The sequence below is a fragment of the Vicugna pacos genome, chromosome 28, assembly GCF_048564905.1.
Source record: "Vicugna pacos chromosome 28, VicPac4, whole genome shotgun sequence".
NCBI lineage: Eukaryota > Metazoa > Chordata > Mammalia > Artiodactyla > Camelidae > Vicugna > Vicugna pacos.
The window spans coordinates 340,075-350,567 of NC_133014.1; the positions used below are offsets into that span (position 1 = coordinate 340,075).

Consider the following 10,493-nt stretch of genomic DNA (forward strand, 5'->3'; position numbering starts at 1 on the left):
CAAGTAGAGTGCAGGCCCTGAAGTTTGCAGGCCCAGCTGTGTGCAGACAGAGGAGTGTGCAGGACAAGGAGGGTGCAGGCCCAGGAGTGTGCAGGCCCTGGAGAGGACAATCCCTGGAATGTGCAGGCCCAGGACTGTGCAGACCAAGCAGTGTGCACCCCCAGGAGTGTGCAGGCACATGTGGGAGCAGCCCCAGTAGTGTGCAGACCCAGGAGTGTGCAGGCAAAGGAGGGTGCAGGCAAAGGAGGGTGCAGGCCCAGTCCAGGGCAGGTCCAGGAGTGTTCAGGCCCAGGAGTGTGCAGACACCGGAGTGTGCAGAGACAGGAGTGTGCAGGCCCAGGGCTGTGCAGACCCAGCAGTGTGCAGGCCCAGGAGTGTGCAGTCCCTGTAGTGTGCAGAACCAGGGGACGTCAGGCCCCAGAGTGTGCAGGCCCAAGAAAGGGCAGGTCCAAGGGTGTTCAGGCGCAGGAATGGGGAGTCTCAGGACCGTGCCCACCAAGCAGAGGGCAGGCCCAGGCGTGTGCATGCCCAGGAGTGTGCAGGCACAGGAGGCAGCAGACCGAGGAGTGTGCAGACCCAGGTGTGTGCAGGCACAAGTGGGAGCAGTCCCAGTAGTGTGCAGGCCCAGAGTGTGCAGGTGCAGGATAGGGCCGGCCGAATTGGGGGCAGGCCCAGGAATTGGAAGGCGCAGGAGTGTGCAGGGCCAGAAGTGTGCTGTCCCAAGAGTGTGCAGTGCCAATAGTGTTCAGGCCCAGGAGTGTTCAGGACCAGGAGTTTGTAGGCCGAGGAGTATGTAGTCACAGGAGGGAGCAGGTACAGGAGTGTGGAAGCCCAGGAGTGTACAGGCCAATGTTCGTGCAGGCCCAGGTGTGCACAGGTCCAGGAGAGTGCATGCCCTGGTGTGTGCAGTCCCAGGAGTCTGCAGGCCCTGGGTGGTGCAGGCCCAGGAGTGTGTAGGTACAGGAGGGAGGAGGCCCAGGAGTTTGCAGGCAAGGAGTGTGTAAGGATAGATGCGTACAGGCCCTGGAGTGTGCAGGCCCTTGAGTGTGCACACGAGGGATTGTGCGAGCCCAGGAGAGGGCAGGCCCAGCAGTGTGCAGGCCCAGGAGTGTGCAGACACAGGAGGGATCAGTCACAGGAGTGTGCAGGTCCAGGAGTATACAGGCCCAGGTGTGTTTAGGCCCAACATTGTGCAGGTCCAGGAGTGTGCAGGCCCAGGAGTGTGCAGACAGAGGAGTGTGCAGGCCAAGGAGGGTGCAGGCCCGGGCCAGGGCAGGCCCAGGAGGGTACAGACCCTGGAGTGTTCAGGCCCAGGAGTATGCATGCCCAGGGCTGTGAGGCCCAGCAGTGTTCAGGCCCTGGATTGTACAGAATCAGGAGTATACAGGCCCAGGTGTGTTAATGCCCAAGATTGTGCAGGTCCTGTTGTGTGCAGGCCCATGAGTGTGCAGTTCGAGCAGTGTGCAGGCCCAGTAGTGTGCAAGCCTAGGCCAGTGAAGGCCCAGGCCAGGGAAGTCCCAGGAGTGTACAGGTCCAGGAGTGTGCAGTCCCCGGTGTGCACAGGTCCAGGAGCGTGCAGGCCCAGTAGTGTGCAGTCACAATACGGAACAGGCCAAGGAGTGTGCAGGCCCAGGTGTGTGCAGGCTCTGGGATGTGCAGACCCAGTAGTGTGCAGGCCCAGCAGGGTGCTGTCCCAGGTGTGTGCAGACCCATTATTGTGTAAGCCCAGGAGTGTGCAGGCCCAGGAGTGTGCAGGCGCACAAGTGTGCAGTCCCAGAAGTGTGATGGCACAGGAGGGAGCAGGCCCAGAAGTGTGCAGATCCAGGACTGTGCAGGCCTAGGATAGGTCAGGCCCAGGAGTGTGCAGGTCCAGGAGAGTGCCGGCCGAATTGGGGGCAGGCCCAGCAGAGGGAAGGCGCAGGAGTGTCCAGGCCCAGGTGTGTGCAGACGAGGGATTGTGTGGGCCCAGGAGAAGGCAGGCCCAGGAGTGTGCAGGGCCAGAAGTGTGCAGGCCCAAGAGTATGCAAGGCCAGTAGTGTTCAGGCCCAGGAGTGTGCAGGACCAGGAGATTTCAGGCCCAGGAGTATGTAGTCACAGGAGGGAGCAGGTACAGGGTTGTGCAGGTACAGGAGTGTGCAGGCCCAGGAGTGTGCACACAAGGGATTGTGCGGGCCCAGGACAGGGCAGGCCCAGCCGTGTGCAGGCCCAGGAGGGTACAGACACTGGAGTGTGCAGGCCCAGGAGTGTGCAGGCCCAGGGCTGTGAGGCCCAGCAGTGTTCAGGCCCTGGATTGTAGAGAATCAGGAGTGTGCAGGCCCAGGAGTGTGCAGGCCCACGTAGGAGCAGGCCCAGTAGTGTGCAGGCCCAAGGGTGTGCAGGGGTAGGAGAGGGCCGGCCGAATTGGGGGCAGGCCCAGGAGAGGGAAGGCGCAGGAGTGTGCAGGCCCAGGAGTGTGCTGACGAGGGATTGTGTGGTCCCAGGAGAAGGCAGGCCCTGGAGTGTGCAGGGCCAGAAGTGTGCAGGCCCAAGAGTGTGCAGGGCCAGTAGTGTTCAGGCCCAGGAGTGTGCAGGACCAGGAGATTTCAGGCCCAGGAGTATGTAATCACAGTAGGGAGCAGGTACAGGGTTGTGCAGGTACAGGAGTGTGCAGGCCCAGGAGTGTGCACAGAAGGGATTGTGCGGGCCCAGGACAGGGCAGGCCCAGCCGTGTGCAGGCCCAGGAGGGTACAGACACTGGAGTGTGCAGGCCCAGGAGTGTGCAGGCCCAGGGCTGTGAGGCCCAGCAGTGTTCAGGCCCTGGATTGTAGAGAATCAGGAGTGTGCAGGCCCAGGAGTGTGCAGGCCCACGTAAGAGTAGGCCCAGTAGTGTGCAGACCCAAGGGTGTGCAGGGGTAGGAGAGGGCCGGCCGAATTGGGGGCAGGCCCAAGAGAGGGAAGGCGCAGGAGTGTGCAGGCCCAGGAGTGTGCTGATGAGGGATTGTGTGGGCCCAGGAGAAGGCAGGCCCAGGAGTGTGCAGGGCCAGAAGTGTGCAGGCCCAAGAGTGTGCAGGGCCAGTAGTGTTCAGACCCAGGAGTGTGCAGGACCAGGAGATTTCAGACCCAGGAGTATGTAGTCACAGGAGGGAACAGGTACAGGAGTTGCAGGCCCAGGAGTGTACAGGCCCAATTCGTGAAGACCCAGGTTTGTGCACGTCCAGGAGTGTGCAGGCCCAGGTGTGTGCTGTCCCAGGATTGTGCAGGCCCAGGAGAGGGCAGGCCATGGATTGTGCAGTCCGAGGAGTGTGCAGGCCCAGGAGTGTGCAGACACCAGCTTGTGCAGAGACAGGGGTGTGCAGGCCCAGGATTGTACAGGATCAGGGCTGTGCAGGCCAAGCCGTGTGCAGCCCCAGGATTGTGCCGGCACAGATCGGAACATGCCGAGGAGTGTACAGGCATTGGTGGGATCAGGCCCAGGAGTGTACAAGCCCAGGTTCATGCAGGCCCAGGTGTGGGCAGGTCCAGGAGTGTTTAGGCCCAGGTGAGTGTAGTCCTAGGAGGGTGCAGGCCCAGAAGAGCACCGGCCCTGGAGTGTGCAGGCCCAGGGATATGTAGGTGCAGGAGGGAGCAGGCCCAGGAGTTTTTAGGCCAAGGAGTGTGTAGGGACAGATGCGAGCAGGCCCTGGAGTGTGCAGCCCCAGGAGTGTGCAGGTTCATGAGAGGGTCGGCCGAGGTGTGGGCTGGCCTGGGATAGGGCAGGGCCAGGGGTGTGTAGGCCCAAGACTGTGCTTGCCTAGGAATATGCAGTCACAGGAGGGAGAAGGCCCAACAGTGTGCAGGCCAAGTAGAGTGCAGGCCCAGGCCTGTGCAGGCCCAGGTGTGTGCAGGCCCAGGAGAGGGCAGGCCCCGGTGTTTGCAGGCCCAGGAGTTGCAGACCCAGGTGTGTGCAGACACTGGCGTGTGCACAGACAGGAGTGTGTAGGCCCAGGATTGTACAGGCCAAGGGCTGTGCAGGCCAAGCCATGTGCAGCCCCAGGAATGTGCTGGCACAGATGGGAACAAGCCTAGGAGTGTACAGGCATATGTGGGAGAAGGCCTGGGAGTGTACAAGCCAAGGTTCATGCAGTCACAGGTGTGCGTAGGTCCAGGATTGTGTAGGCCCTGGATTGTACAGAATCAGAAGTATACAGGCCCAGGTGTGTTAATGCCGAAGATTGTGCAGGTCCTGTTGTGTGCAGTCCCATGAAAGTGCAGTTCGAGCAGTGTGCAGGCCCAGTAGTGTGCAAGCCTAGGCCAGTGAAGGCATAGGCCAGGGAAGGCCCAGGAGTGTACAGGTCCAGGAGTGTGCAGGCCCAGGAGAATGCAGTCACAGGAGTGAGCAGGTACAGGAGTGTGCAGGCCCAGGAGTGTACAGGCCCAGGTTCGTGCAGGCCCCGGTGTGCGCAGGTCCAGGAGCGTGCAGGCCCAGTAGTGCGCAGTCACAATATGGAACAGGCCAAGGAGTGTGCAGACCCAGGAGTGTGCAGGCCCAGGAGTGTGCAGGCGCACAAGTGTGCAGTCCCAGAAGTGTGATGGCACAGGAGGGAGCAGGCCCAGAAGTGTGCAGATCCAGGACTGTGCAGGCCTAGGATAGGTCAGGCCCAGGAGTGTGCAGGTCCAGGAGAGTGCCGGCCGAATTGGGGGCAGGCCCAAGAGAGGGAAGGCCCAGTAGTGTGCAGACAGAGGAGTGTGCAGGCCCAGGGGGGTTCAGGCTCAGGCCAGGGCCGGCCCAGGGGTGTACAGGCCCAGGAGTTTGCAGGCCCAGGAGTATGCAGTCACAGGAGTGAGCAGATACAGGAGTGTACAGGCCAACGTTCGTGCAGGCCCAGGTGTGCGCAGGTCCAGGGGCGTGCAGGCCCAGAAGTGTGCAGATTCAATACGGAACCGGCCCGGGAGTGTACAGGCCCAGGTTCCTGCAGGCCCCGGTGTGCGTAGGTCCAGGAGTGCGCAGGTCCAAGAGTGTGCAGGCCCAGTTGTGTGCAGGCCCAGGAATGTGCAGGCCCTGTCGACCCTAGAGGGCAGGATGCTGTGACCAGAGGAGGCGCTCTCTAGGACTGAGGGCGGAGGCCGGGAGAGCAGGCGGTTGGAGAGTCGGTGGTGAGGGCTGGAAAGGGGCAGAGCTGCACCAACCAGGTGTGCGGACCTGAGGGCGTGAGGCTGGGCGGCCTGCCGAGGGTGTTCCTGCAGCAGTGCTGGCCCTGGGTGAGGATGTGGTGGGACCAGGGCTGAGCCAGCGGGGCAGAAGGAGGAGGAGCGGGGAGGAGGGCGCCAGAGGGTGCACAGTGGACCGGTCACTGGGCATCTGCAGGTTTGGAGGCGCTCTGCTGTGTGGGGCTCCAGGCCTCCCTGGGTCTGGGGACGTGGGTGTGATGTGACTCGGAAGGAGGCCGGGTGCGCTTCGGACAGCGCCCGCCATCTCTCCCACCCAGGCCCAGTGCTCATGGTCGTGTTGCAGCCTCAGTTTTCCGTCCACTGTCCCAGCAACCCCTTGGTGGTATTCTGAGCAGAGGCAGAGGGTGAGAGTCCTGACTTGGCTTTCCTTCCCTGTGTTTCCAAGTCCACACTCATTCCGCAAGTCGCACGACAGGCCAAGAAATCGGGAGACGCGGTGTCGGGGTAAAGAATAGTGAGTTTATTTGGAAAGGCAGCTGACCGAGAAGATGGCAGGCTAATGTCCTGGAGAGCCACCTTCTCCGAGTGAGACTTCAGGCTCCTTTTACACTCGAAAGGAGAGGGGTTGTGGGTGGTTGGTGCAAAGTCCTTGGTGCAGGAATTCTTTGTTTTTGCAGTTGTGGGTCAGCTCATGGGGCCCCTGTAAAACCTCTAACAAAACAAATGTTACTTTCTGTTCTGCAGCTTGTTGTGTGTATAGGAGAGGAAAAGAGCTCTTATCCTGAAGGCTGAGAGCCTTGAGAACAGGCTCTGCTGTCAATTTCAGGCTGAAGGCAACATTGTTTTACAAAAGGGGCAGAGCTGGTAAGACAGCCTGGAAAACAGCAGAGGGTTAAAGGAAAAAGAACAGATCTAATAGGCAGTCAGATTTGGTCTTTTCTATTACAACTGCTGCCCCAGCAGGGCTGGCCTCAGGGAGGAAGGGTGCCCCTCCGGCCCCCGAGAGCCGCCTGCAGAGGGTGGGGAAGGCAGGGAGGGGTTCTGCCCTGCTGGGGAGGTAAACTAGACATGGCTGATACATGGACAGTGAGTGCAAAGTTAGAAAGCCTCTGGGTTTTCCCTCTTTAGGGAGGGAGAGGGAGGCTCAGCATAGGTCCTTGAGCTTCCGCGAGAAAAGTGGCTCTCAGCCCAGGTCGGCTGCGGGCGCCTCTGGGGTTGTCACACCTGAGGGGCCCTCTGTGGACGGGTCCTGTGTTCTTGGCACTGACGTGGATTTTCCTCCTCCTCTTCCCCAAGGGGCGGTAGAGGCTCCGGGGGCAGCTTCCAGCCGATCACGGCCATCCTGCTGCCCTCATGCACGCTGGCCCTGCACGCCCGGCAGCTGGACGTCAGGCTGCAGCTGGACTACGTCTCCGCCTCGCAGGTAAGAGGAGCCCCGCTGCTTCCCTGGGGGCCGGCAAGGGGGTCCCTCGGGAGGGGTTTCGGTTGGGGGCTCCTGGCTAGACGCCGCAGCCGTGTGAGTGGCACCGTTGGGGTGAAGGAGGCTGGTGCCAGGGACAGGGCAGGCCCAGGAGTGTGCAGGCCCAGGAGTGTGCATGCCCAGGAGTGTGCAGGCATAGGAGGGAGCAGGCCCAGTAGTGTGCAGGCCAAGTAGAGTGCAGGCCCTGAAGTTTGCAGGCCCAGCTGTGTGCAGACAGAGGAGTGTGCAGGACAAGGAGGGTGCAGGCCCAGGAGTGTGCAGGCCCTGGAGAGGACAATCCCTGGAATGTGCAGGCCCAGGACTGTGCAGACCAAGCAGTGTGCACCCCCAGGAGTGTGCAGGCACATGTGGGAGCAGCCCCAGTAGTGTGCAGACCCAGGAGTGTGCAGGCAAAGGAGGGTGCAGGCAAAGGAGGGTGCAGGCCCAGTCCAGGGCAGGTCCAGGAGTGTTCAGGCCCAGGAGTGTGCAGACACCGGAGTGTGCAGAGACAGGAGTGTGCAGGCCCAGGGCTGTGCAGACCCAGCAGTGTGCAGGCCCAGGAGTGTGCAGTCCCTGTAGTGTGCAGAACCAGGGGACGTCAGGCCCCAGAGTGTGCAGGCCCAAGAAAGGGCAGGTCCAAGGGTGTTCAGGCGCAGGAATGGGGAGTCTCAGGACCGTGCCCACCAAGCAGAGGGCAGGCCCAGGCGTGTGCATGCCCAGGAGTGTGCAGGCACAGGAGGCAGCAGACCGAGGAGTGTGCAGACCCAGGTGTGTGCAGGCACAAGTGGGAGCAGTCCCAGTAGTGTGCAGGCCCAGAGTGTGCAGGTGCAGGATAGGGCCGGCCGAATTGGGGGCAGGCCCAGGAATTGGAAGGCGCAGGAGTGTGCAGGGCCAGAAGTGTGCTGTCCCAAGAGTGTGCAGTGCCAATAGTGTTCAGGCCCAGGAGTGTTCAGGACCAGGAGTTTGTAGGCCGAGGAGTATGTAGTCACAGGAGGGAGCAGGTACAGGAGTGTGGAAGCCCAGGAGTGTACAGGCCAATGTTCGTGCAGGCCCAGGTGTGCACAGGTCCAGGAGAGTGCATGCCCTGGTGTGTGCAGTCCCAGGAGTCTGCAGGCCCTGGGTGGTGCAGGCCCAGGAGTGTGTAGGTACAGGAGGGAGGAGGCCCAGGAGTTTGCAGGCAAGGAGTGTGTAAGGATAGATGCGTACAGGCCCTGGAGTGTGCAGGCCCTTGAGTGTGCACACGAGGGATTGTGCGAGCCCAGGAGAGGGCAGGCCCAGCAGTGTGCAGGCCCAGGAGTGTGCAGACACAGGAGGGATCAGTCACAGGAGTGTGCAGGTCCAGGAGTATACAGGCCCAGGTGTGTTTAGGCCCAACATTGTGCAGGTCCAGGAGTGTGCAGGCCCAGGAGTGTGCAGACAGAGGAGTGTGCAGGCCAAGGAGGGTGCAGGCCCGGGCCAGGGCAGGCCCAGGAGGGTACAGACCCTGGAGTGTTCAGGCCCAGGAGTATGCATGCCCAGGGCTGTGAGGCCCAGCAGTGTTCAGGCCCTGGATTGTACAGAATCAGGAGTATACAGGCCCAGGTGTGTTAATGCCCAAGATTGTGCAGGTCCTGTTGTGTGCAGGCCCATGAGTGTGCAGTTCGAGCAGTGTGCAGGCCCAGTAGTGTGCAAGCCTAGGCCAGTGAAGGCCCAGGCCAGGGAAGTCCCAGGAGTGTACAGGTCCAGGAGTGTGCAGTCCCCGGTGTGCACAGGTCCAGGAGCGTGCAGGCCCAGTAGTGTGCAGTCACAATACGGAACAGGCCAAGGAGTGTGCAGGCCCAGGTGTGTGCAGGCTCTGGGATGTGCAGACCCAGTAGTGTGCAGGCCCAGCAGGGTGCTGTCCCAGGTGTGTGCAGACCCATTATTGTGTAAGCCCAGGAGTGTGCAGGCCCAGGAGTGTGCAGGCGCACAAGTGTGCAGTCCCAGAAGTGTGATGGCACAGGAGGGAGCAGGCCCAGAAGTGTGCAGATCCAGGACTGTGCAGGCCTAGGATAGGTCAGGCCCAGGAGTGTGCAGGTCCAGGAGAGTGCCGGCCGAATTGGGGGCAGGCCCAGCAGAGGGAAGGCGCAGGAGTGTCCAGGCCCAGGTGTGTGCAGACGAGGGATTGTGTGGGCCCAGGAGAAGGCAGGCCCAGGAGTGTGCAGGGCCAGAAGTGTGCAGGCCCAAGAGTATGCAAGGCCAGTAGTGTTCAGGCCCAGGAGTGTGCAGGACCAGGAGATTTCAGGCCCAGGAGTATGTAGTCACAGGAGGGAGCAGGTACAGGGTTGTGCAGGTACAGGAGTGTGCAGGCCCAGGAGTGTGCACACAAGGGATTGTGCGGGCCCAGGACAGGGCAGGCCCAGCCGTGTGCAGGCCCAGGAGGGTACAGACACTGGAGTGTGCAGGCCCAGGAGTGTGCAGGCCCAGGGCTGTGAGGCCCAGCAGTGTTCAGGCCCTGGATTGTAGAGAATCAGGAGTGTGCATTCCCAGGAGTGTGCAGGCCCACGTAGGAGCAGGCCCAGTAGTGTGCAGGCCCAAGGGTGTGCAGGGGTAGGAGAGGGCCGGCCGAATTGGGGGCAGGCCCAGGAGAGGGAAGGCGCAGGAGTGTGCAGGCCCAGGAGTGTGCTGACGAGGGATTGTGTGGTCCCAGGAGAAGGCAGGCCCTGGAGTGTGCAGGGCCAGAAGTGTGCAGGCCCAAGAGTGTGCAGGGCCAGTAGTGTTCAGGCCCAGGAGTGTGCAGGACCAGGAGATTTCAGGCCCAGGAGTATGTAATCACAGTAGGGAGCAGGTACAGGGTTGTGCAGGTACAGGAGTGTGCAGGCCCAGGAGTGTGCACAGAAGGGATTGTGCGGGCCCAGGACAGGGCAGGCCCAGCCGTGTGCAGGCCCAGGAGGGTACAGACACTGGAGTGTGCAGGCCCAGGAGTGTGCAGGCCCAGGGCTGTGAGGCCCAGCAGTGTTCAGGCCCTGGATTGTAGAGAATCAGGAGTGTGCAGGCCCAGGAGTGTGCAGGCCCACGTAAGAGTAGGCCCAGTAGTGTGCAGACCCAAGGGTGTGCAGGGGTAGGAGAGGGCCGGCCGAATTGGGGGCAGGCCCAAGAGAGGGAAGGCGCAGGAGTGTGCAGGCCCAGGAGTGTGCAGGACCAGGAGATTTCAGACCCAGGAGTATGTAGTCACAGGAGGGAACAGGTACAGGAGTTGCAGGCCCAGGAGTGTACAGGCCCAATTCGTGAAGACCCAGGTTTGTGCACGTCCAGGAGTGTGCAGGCCCAGGTGTGTGCAGGCCCAGGAGAATGCAGTCACAGGAGTGAGCAGGTACAGGAGTGTGCAGGCCCAGGAGTGTACAGGCCCAGGTTCGTGCAGGCCCCGGTGTGCGCAGGTCCAGGAGCGTGCAGGCCCAGTAGTGCGCAGTCACAATATGGAACAGGCCAAGGAGTGTGCAGACCCAGGAGTGTGCAGGCCCAGGAGTGTGCAGGCGCACAAGTGTGCAGTCCCAGAAGTGTGATGGCACAGGAGGGAGCAGGCCCAGAAGTGTGCAGATCCAGGACTGTGCAGGCCTAGGATAGGTCAGGCCCAGGAGTGTGCAGGTCCAGGAGAGTGCCGGCCGAATTGGGGGCAGGCCCAAGAGAGGGAAGGCCCAGTAGTGTGCAGACAGAGGAGTGTGCAGGCCCAGGGGGGTTCAGGCTCAGGCCAGGGCCGGCCCAGGGGTGTACAGGCCCAGGAGTTTGCAGGCCCAGGAGTATGCAGTCACAGGAGTGAGCAGATACAGGAGTGTACAGGCCAACGTTCGTGCAGGCCCAGGTGTGCGCAGGTCCAGGGGCGTGCAGGCCCAGAAGTGTGCAGATTCAATACGGAACCGGCCCGGGAGTGTACAGGCCCAGGTTCCTGCAG

The 10,493-nt window shown here is 61.9% G+C and overlaps 2 protein-coding genes across 2 annotated transcripts in view; both read right to left on the reverse strand.

The window, feature by feature from the left end:
- LOC116277736 (ankyrin repeat domain-containing protein 26-like) overlaps window positions 1-10,493 on the reverse strand; it is a 533,747-nt gene that overhangs the window by 148,790 nt on the left and 374,464 nt on the right.
- The window catches only part of LOC140690089 (uncharacterized), a 380,224-nt gene that overhangs the window by 95,724 nt on the left and 274,007 nt on the right, over window positions 1-10,493 (reverse strand). The gene's annotated exons all lie outside the window — the stretch shown is intronic.